At 38.5% G+C, this 10107-nt stretch overlaps 1 long non-coding RNA gene across 1 annotated transcript; it reads left to right on the top strand.

Moving 5' to 3' along the window:
• Positions 1–6797: 6797 nt before the first annotated feature.
• On the top strand, positions 6798–8458 carry LOC120316093. Its single transcript, XR_005558869.1, has 2 exons — positions 6798–6998; positions 8364–8458. It is a non-coding gene; the product is annotated as an uncharacterized LOC120316093 (long non-coding RNA).
• Positions 8459–10107: the final 1649 nt, after the last annotated feature.

Here is a 10107-nt window from a genome sequence, read left to right as displayed (position 1 = left end):
ATAATGGACATACAAAGGGGATCTCTTAAAATTTTGAAGGAATTTCTAAGAAATGACCAGGAAAAAAAGGACAAATTACTCTTACTGGGAATCTACTTTCAAAACTTTGTTTGAAGATATTAAGAATTAAGAGCATTAAAAGCATAGGAAAGGAATATAAACTTGGCCTATCTGACCAAGGCTAAGATAGATTATTAGTTCTGTCTGACAACCCTTACTGGACCTTTCTGATAAGGAATGAATGACGAGGATTTTAGATCTTAGTTAAGAGATGAGATATGGGATAAAGAGAGTGTATGTTGTAATTTAAGAGATGCTGATAAATGTATGTATATCCAGTATGTTGGGAGGAAGGGTAGTTCTTTTTCCTTTTTTACACTACTTTTATATTTTTGTAATTTGTATAATTTTTATTCTTTTTAATTGTAATCTTTAATAAAGTTATTTGTTGGGGGGGGGGAGAAATATTATGCACTTATCTTTGAGTCAGCAGTAAACTATAGAGGCATGAAACTTGCTGACCCTTTGTTCATTCCCAGGTTGCCTTTCTTCTGGATTCAGTCATGTCTGACTTTTCTCCTGTGGTAAAGAATTCTTCTGAACCCTACTAAACACAGAAGGGCATTGGTTTAGTAGGGAACGATTCTGAGGAACATGAATGAATTACATTGCCTTCAACTTATCTTGGCCTCATTGGGAGTGCAGCTTGAACTTGTGCTTTCATGATCCATTTATAAAGTACTAAATTTTTTAAGCTGTTGCCTAAGCTTCAGGATGAATAAATCCTACCAACAAAATGGGGAAAGCCTGTCCTGCTTATACCGCTGATCTGGCTTCCCATCCAGCCTCTAAAGGCTGATTTGAAGAGCTGTTCGCTTTTGGCAGCAATATAATTGGGGCTTTTCCTTTATGTCTCTACGCTCCGTCTCCAACTTCATTTGCCCAGCCATATATTTGTAGCTTGGTGATGTTCTTGAGATGGAATCAGGACTGAATGCAGGAGCTATGGAAATCTAATTGCATTTAATTCCAAGGAATGAGAAAACAGCATTACTTCCAGGTACAATATAACCCATCCACCAAAGCCTCAGTTTATCATAAACCAGTAGTGGCATATACAGAATATTTTTCTGGCAGAGTTGAAACAGACAGAGTGAGCTAATATCACTTGTCCCAACTCCTGCCAACGTAGCCGTTCAAAAGCATGCAAATGCAAGTAGATGAATAGGTATTGCATATAAACCTATGGGAAGATAACAGTGTTCCATGTTTCATCGTACATTGTGTGTTGCATTGTGATATCATGCTGGCTACATAACTATGGAAACGTCTCCGGACAATGCTGGCTTTTTGGCTTAGGAAATGGAGGTGAGCATCATCCCGTAAAGTCAGTCATGACTAGCAAAGTAAAACTTGTGGAGACATCTTTACCTTTATCTAGAGTTGAAATACATAAATATGTAGATCCATATGAAGGCCCTGGATGACTTTCTTCTCAAAGCGGATAAAATTATATTTCACTTTTGCTTTTTCTCACAAAATCTGCAGCCCTGCAAGGCACAGCTTTTAAAAGTAATGCTAGAAAAATTAGACTGTGCTATTGCTTCTCTTACAATTCTTTGTCATTTCTTGTGCCACACAGAGCTTCTGAAATGAGACATTGCACAATTCAGCAGCAAAAGAAGGAAAATTAAGATCAGTATTGAACTGGAGAAGGGTCATATCAATTTCCAATTGGCTCACATTAAAAACAATTCTCAACTGCTCTTTCAGATGGAATTTTGGTATTCTGAGCGTCAATGCCATCTGTGAAGAATCTGGAGACAGAATTCCTTGCTGTCATGTAGCAGTACAAGTAGCTGAGGTTCCCATAACAGCAGGTTTGTCTTATCACATAGTGAAGTGTATATTGCAATTTAAACAATCCTTCACTCCAAATCATTGAAGTGCAAAGATCAAAATGAGTTTTGGGATGTGTTGGAGCATTCATATACAGCCTGTTGAAAATACCTTAAAGTAACTTGCATATGATCCTAGGGAAAAAATTGAGTTAGTTTAAGAGATTCCAATAAGTGTTGTGCCTTGCCCACACACTCTCCACATAAATTTTTGTAGTCCAGATTGTTCCAGGTTCTAAGGTAAAATAAGTGAAATAATGCATAGTAGCATCTAAACCACTATTTCTCAATCTCAGCAACTTTAAGATGGGTGGATTTCAACTTTCAGAATTCCCCAGCCAACAGGGAGAATTCCCCAACATGGCTGTTAGGGGAATTATGGGAATTAAAGTTCATCCAACTTAAAGTTGCCAACGCTGAGAAGCACTGGTCTAAACTCATAAGTACATTAGGTCCAGGCTCTAAAGTGCTTTTACTACATTTCTGAATAGGTCTGATTGTTACCAGCTGTGATTTATTTTTTAATTGCATTTTGAAGAAATGTAGAACTATAGTCTTCAAATATACTATCATGAAGCAAGAGCAAGACACTGGGTATACGTCTGCATGAAGGGTCGCTACAGATGGATCTTATACCTGGCAGTCAAACTAGATTTTTTTCAGGTCACTCTTTTTCACAGTAAAAAAGCTCAGCGCAAGAACAGTTATAATTTAAATATTGCTCTGAGTCCACATCTTTTCCCTTAAGGTTTAGTAGCCTCTGTGCAATTGCTAATGATGTAGCTTTCCCATACTTTGGAAACAATTTGCTAAATCGATGGTGCTTTGATTCAGTAAATATTCAGTAAAAAAAAAAAAAGCTTCTTTCAACATGTAAAAAACAAGAAAAAAGTTAAGGACATGATTGGTCCATTAGTGGGGGAAAGTGGCAAGAAGGTGACAAGCAACAGGGAGAAAGCAGAACTATTTAACTCGGTTTTTGCATCTGTCTTTACTTAAAGGTAAAAAACAGTCCAACCTATCAAAAACAGTACCATAAAAAACAGATTAGAAACACAAGTTAAGATAGGCAAGAATATGATAAATGAGCATCTGTCCAGCCTAGACGAGTTCAAATCACCAGGACCAGATGGATTCCATCCCAAGGTTCTCAAGGAACTGGCAGATGTGATCTCAGAACCACTGAACTATATTTTTCAAAGATTCTGGAGCACTGGGGAACTACCAGAGTCACATTTTTCAGTGCCACTGTAACTTTGAACAGTTACTAAATGAACTGTTGTAGGTGGAGGACTACTTGTACTATAATAATAGTTTTGGTTTGACTGGAGGCTGACCTGGACTGGAGGCTAAAACATATAAAGAATAGCTGCTGGAATTGAGTACGTCTAGTTTAATGAAGAGAAGGACAAGGGATGATAGGATAGCAGTGTTCCAATATCTCAGGGGCTGCCACAAAGAAGAGGGAGTCAAGCTATTCTCCAAAGCACCTGAAGGCAGGACAAGAAACAACAGGTGAAAACTAATCAAGGAGAGAAGCAACCTGGAATTAAGGAGAAATTTCCTGACAGTTAGAACAATTAACCTGCCTCCAGAAGCAGTAAATGCTCCAACACTGGAAGTTTTTAAGAAGAGACTGGACAGCCATTTGTCCGAAATGGTGTAGGGTTTCCTGCCTGAGCAGGGGGTTGGACTAGATGACCTCCAAGGTCCCTTCCATCATCATCATCATCATCATCATTATTATGTTAATTGGCATTAGGAATACAGAAAACTGCCTTATACTGTGTCAGAGCATCCAACTATCTCCTATCTAATCCAGTACTGTTAACATTAAGCAGCTGGGCAATTTGACCTTTCAAATGTTTTCCCAACCTGCAGTACCTACAGCTACAACCTGGAAGATGAGCCACAATTGCTCCCAAAATAGTAAGAGATAGAAAAAATAATTGTATATATGTGTACCACTTAATTTTATGCAGAGTTGTTTGTGACACAAAATAAAATCAAGTAATATTGCTCAGGATGATCCATATGTGGATGCAGTCCAAGGTTTAGCTGGGACTGAGTCCCCACCGCCATCAGCCCAGATCAAAAAGTTTTCCTTGGGGGAAACTTACTAGTTTTGCTCCCTTGATTGTAGAAGACATTTTGTGCACAGCCTCCATTGCTTTAGATATGCCTACCTTGCATAGTGGTAGGAAGAATCCAGATGAATTAACTCCATTCATCTTCCCAATCATGATCCAAAAGTGCTTTTCAAAAGGCAACTGGATGTTCTTGGTTCTTTTCTTGAAAACACTTCACTTCTGAACTGAAGAAGCTTCTTAATGAAAAGTGAAATGTTTTCAAGGAAAGAACCAAGAAAGTACAATTGCTTTTTGAAAAGCACCTTGATCTGGTTGATTGAGAATCTCCAGAGACTTTCCCAGTCATAAGTGTCTGGAGTCAAGAAAGGCAGTACAAAGTTATCCTGTGTTATATAATGTCCAAACATACAGTATAGCTAATATTTGGGCCACTTGCTGCAGAGAAAGTTCAGCACCGTAGTCTTTTGTGGTCAGATCCTCGCAGACAACCTTGTATTTGAACACACAAATAAAACAAATATATCTTTTGGAAGGGCAGCATATGCTCATAGAACATTGTATACTGTATCAAGCTAAAATGAAGAGATCAAGGACAAGGACAAGATTTTTTTTCCTGTAAACATATACAGAGAGGATGAATAATTGATATACATCTTAACACTGGATTATGAAAATTTTCCATAGTATTAAGAAGGTCACAAAAGACAGAAGTGGGAAGCTTGTTTGTTAAAACAGGCACAGGAAAGTGTTTTTCACATAACAGTTGGAGGGATTCATTTTTCTAAGTACAAAGATTAGAATTAGAATTTTGGGAGAATGTGATTAACGCTTGGGTCCTTTAGAATCATATATTACCAGTGAGGCACTTGTCTTCTGAAATGGTGTTAAATTCTCTTTTCAAGAACAGCTCTCTCATTTCCAGGGAGAAATTTTTTTGGAGATGTTAGAAAATATAAGCTCCAATATGTAAAAGGAAGTGATTAAAAATAAAACCTCTATGGGCTGTTTCTCGTGGCAAAGTTAAAATCCTATCCAGTAGTCCTTAAACCACCAGAATGCTACTCCTGGGTAAAATGTATTGTTACTCTGTTTTGGTGATTCTCGTCCTCTCTCAGTTACAATGGCAGCAAATAGTGCTTTCTTTATTTACAGTATAGTGTAAAAATCGCATTAAGAAAAATAATTGGCGGATTTTCCCCAGCTATATTTCTCTTCCCCTGCTCCCAAAGACATCAGCCAAAGTGGAAAACATCGGCTGAACATGCGGTGGGGATAGGGTGAAGGCAGTGGTGGGATTCAAATATGTGAACAACCAGTTCTCTGTGTGAATGCCACTTCCAGAAGTCTATTCTGTGCCTGGGCAACAAAAAATTAGCTATCAGTTCTGCCGAACTGGTGCGAACTGGCTGAATCCCACCACTGGGTGAAGGGGAACGGAGTTTTGACAGATAGACACAATGGCAGATTTAGTCATCTGTCAAATTAGCTCTGATTGTATTCAAAGAAGTCCAACTATCAGCTGATATCAAATGAAATTTACTTGGTTTCAGTGTTATTCTGAAATACTTCCATTCCGAAATGGAGACCTTTTGGAGTAGTGCAGTTCTGGAATAACACATTCCATTTCCCAAAGTAGCCCAACCAATGAAGAATATTATATCTTCCTCTGAAGTATTTTGTATTCATATTTATTTCTAATTTCTACTTAAATTAATGGCATCACTTGCTCATTGTTACTAGTAATTCAGCCAAGAATTGGTTTCTGTATTACTTAACTCTCTGGGGCAAATCCAGTACAATGCACTTATAATTGTTCTCCTCAGTAACCCTGCATGGACAGGAAAGGCAATCACCAAATCCTGAAAGAGTCATTAGTCTATTCCTCCAAAGTTATTGAACTCATTTTAACTGACCTAAGCAGAAAACCCAAGAGATTAATCTAATTGAAATAGGATTTTTCCAGACTTAGACTTGATATCATTATATTTTTCAAAGCCAAGATGCTGTCAGGATGAGGAGATGGAAGCTACAAGCCTAATGCAACTTTTCTAGGAATAAAGCCCCAGTGAACGCAACAGAGGTTATTCTTGAGTAGACCTCTATATAAGCTTGGGCTATGAATGGGACATGGTTTAGGAATCTAAAGTAGAAGAATAGGAAAAGTCACTCTCTAATTGTCTCAAAAGAAGTCTACTATGATACATTTTGGGTTGAACTATTAAGAGGCATGACCCTAATGCTCATAAAGGGATCACAGATCATATGTGAATGTTTTTATGTAATGACTATTAATTGATTAAACTAAAGGCTTCGGTGAGTGAAGGGTTTATCACCATGGTCTCTCCGATTGGATCCCCCACCACATCCCCTGGCCTAGTCCCCAGATTGGTCAATAGGTCCAGTGAGTAGCAAACAAGAGCAGAGCAGACCAAAACAATAGAAGCCAAATTTCAAGTCACATTGCCAATGAGAATTATTAGTTTTTGTTAAATTAATTGTTGCTGATTGCATTGGAAAATCACATGGGAAGAAGCTGTGTTTTAGGAATGTCGGAAAGTACTATGGTAGCACACACTTTCTTTTCTGATTCCTAGCAAGAATCCACCATATTTGTTATTCTCTCAGCATTTGCCATCCTATGTTTATTTCATAGTCCTTCTCCTGACACTTCCCTTTTCTACCTATTTTCAACTTATTTCAACCTATTTTCCAAAGCAGGACAAGAAGCAATGGATAGAAACTAATCAAGAAGAAAACCAGCCTACAACTAAGAAGAAATTTCCTGACAATTAGAATTAATCAGTGGAATGAGTTGCCTCCAGAACTCATTGTGGATGCTCCAACACTGGAAGAGATGGGACAACCATTTGTTTGAAATGGAATAGGATTTCCTGCCTGAGCAGGGGGTTGGATTAGAAGACCTCCAAGGTCCCTGTGTTATTTTGTTATATCCCAACTTCTCTCTAAGTTAAGAATAAATAAAACCACCACTATTTCATCTGGAGACAAAGTAAGGATGCATTTATGCTTATTTAATAGTGTTTCTGCATTTGTCAGTTAGAGCTACTCAACAAGTTATCAGTTTCACTTCTACCCTCTTTGGACCTAATTAGTTCTGTAATCATGGCAGCCTTTTCCTCTTTGGGACTATTTCTGCCTTGATGTCTTTTCATATAATTATTTCACCTTTTGTTTTGTTTTAATGTGTGGGAAAGATGGGCAAACAGACTGCTGACTGCTGAAGTCAAACTGACCCCTGCTACAGTGCCCAGATTGATAGATTTTATTTTTTCTGTTGGCTAAAGCTGAAAGGGCAATAAATCCCAAGGAGACTTATCAGTCACTTTACCTGTAATGAGTGGCACACTCACAAATCAGGACATCATTTTTCCCAGGAACCCAGAAAAGAAATAATAAGAGCAGGGCAGACATGGAGACAGAAAATGTTATAAACTCAATGCTTGTGCAAATTGAAGGAAAGGCAAATAGCGCTTTAATATAGAGTGGAAAGGGCTAAAATCAATATACAGCGATTCTCAACCTGGACAACTATAAGATGCCTGGAGTTCAATTCCCAGAATTCCCCAGCCAGCATGTAAAAAAAATGAGTTCATTCATTTTTAATCTATAAAGGAAAATAAACTATATGGAAATACAGTCAAAGCAATTATATATTTTTGAGATATTCTAAACATGTGATTATTGCTAAATAGTCACGCTTACCACTACAATAGGGTACAAGTAGGCAAGCGTCAACCACATTCATCGAAACCTAATGACTCTAACATAATACTGGTCTGTAGAATTTTGGAAAATTAAAATATCCATCCATGTCAAATAATCATACTGTTAGGATATATCAGCACAGAAAAAAAATCTCTACAAATTATATTTTTTTTCTGAGAGAACAGTCTACATCTTAAGTGTTGGATGAGCATTAATTTATGTTAATTGTATCTTTGCTTTCAGCAGAACCAAAATGTAAAGGCTGTATTGTATTGCATGTGTACATCCAGTTCTGTCCTATAACAAGAATTAGTTTCTACAAATTGTTCAGACAGTGTTCTGGAGACGCCTGGTGTCCATTAAAGGAAATGCCATAGCCCTCAATCAGTAATAGGGAATACTTTTCTTAGGCTCAAATAATTATCAACAGATCACCAGGGTTGAAAGCAAGAGTTTACAATTTCTTCTTTCCTTCTTTTAAGTATAACTATGTGTTTTCTAACAGTGTAACATAGTGGCATAGAATTGCTTTCTGGTTTTTAATTCATGTTAATTTTGTTAGCTTGTTTGCTTCTGACAGTTTTTACCATTAAAGCAGGTCATATTTTCTCAAGAACAAAACAATCTTTTTCCTCTTTTCCTCCCTCAGATTCTGGCCACCAGGAATATGCTGGCCTTTGGTCTAATCAAGGAGGACTCTGATATCTACCTGTAGACATATTAAAGAATAAAATATTGACCGTCTTTGTGCCTGAGCCAAGAGGACTGTGTAGGTAGTCCTTGCTGGACAACCCTAACTGGGACCAGAAATTCTGTCACTAAGTGAAGTGGCAAAGAATCGTGTGATCACACTATTTAGTGATGGTAGTGCTGGCAATTCTAGTCATTAGGTGAGGATCATGCCATTGTTAAGCAAGGACCTCAGACTTCTTTGGCCCTGCTGTAATTGCCTCCACTTCACTTCTCCCCATCTGCCTCTCTGCTCCCATCTCTGCCCTTTTGGATACCTTGCACTCTTCTGCTACCACCCCCACTGATATTCATCACTTTTTTCCTTTTGCTGCTGAAGAGGCCCAGCCAGCTGAGGCAACTGCTGGCCCTTTGTGAGGCCTCTCAACATTTCTGCAACACCTCAGGAAGGCTTTGCAAATGGTCAGCAACTGCCTCATCTGGGTGTGTCTCAGTGGAAGGAAGACAGCAAAGGTCAGCTGGTGGTGGCAGGAGCATAGGGTGGCTAAAAGGACAGAGATAGTAATAGCAATAGCATTTACTTATATACCACCTTACAGCCTTCTCTAGGTGGTTTACAGAATCAGCCTATTGCCCCCAACTATCTGGGTCTTCATTTTACCAACCTTAGAAGGATGGAAGGCTGAGTCAACTTTGAGCCAGTCAGGATCGAGCTCCTGGCAGTGGGCAGAATTAGCCTGCAATACTGCATTCTAACCACTGTGCCACCATGGCTCTTTAGGCGTGGGGAAGGGTGGATATAGGCAGGTGGGGGGAATTAAGGGTAGGCTGCAGTCATAAATTGTAGACAGGTTGTGAAGCTTTCACATTTTGATCATATGACTGTGGAGATGCTGCAACAGCGGTAACTTCAAGAACCAATCGTAACTACCCTTTGTTCAGCACCATCATAGCTTCAAATGGTCATTCATTAAGCAAGGACTACACCTGCATCTTATGGGAACCTGAGCAAATTATTTCAGGAGCTTCAATTCCACTTCATTTACTGTACTGTCACAATTAAATCAACTATAGGGATTTTGTGATACTCTATAATAGTATATTGGAGTGACCTTGGGAGACCAGGCCAAGAGACGTTGCCAAGGGAATGATCAGCAAAGAGAAGCATCGCCCACAGCTGGATAGTGGCTGGGACAAGAGGCTCAGAAGAGACCCTCTCTAGTCTCTCAAGATGTAAAAGAGGCACAGGGTGAATATATTTTCAAACTTGCAAGACTTTATCAACGTAGCTTTATAATTAAGTAGAATTAACTCATCTGGTCATGTTTCCTATCTGGCTTCTCCTGCAAGACCAACAGTCAAACACTAAATTGTTTAGCTGTTTTCCTATACATAAACGAAACTCCTTCTCACCTGAATATTTTTATGGTTTCTAAAATGGCCCTACGGTTGGGCATCCAAATAACATAGACTAGTGAAAAGGAATTATCTCAAGTTCCAATGTAACTTAGTCTGTTTTTTAATCTTGAGAAAAAGCTGTTATTTAGAGCTGTAATCTAGCATATGTCTCACAGAATCACAGAATCAATTCTGCAACCCAACTTTTTGCTCCTAGTGTCATGGAATATTTAGAAGCACAAAGCAAAACACTCAGAAGGAGCATGTTTATTGCAAAGATCATTGGGTTCCCATTTCACAGGAAA

This window comes from Crotalus tigris, unplaced genomic scaffold, assembly GCF_016545835.1.
Source record: "Crotalus tigris isolate CLP2741 ecotype Arizona unplaced genomic scaffold, ASM1654583v1 scf7180000019245.846064, whole genome shotgun sequence".
Lineage (NCBI taxonomy): Eukaryota > Metazoa > Chordata > Lepidosauria > Squamata > Viperidae > Crotalus > Crotalus tigris.
This window is presented reverse-complemented; position numbering and strand designations above follow the sequence as displayed.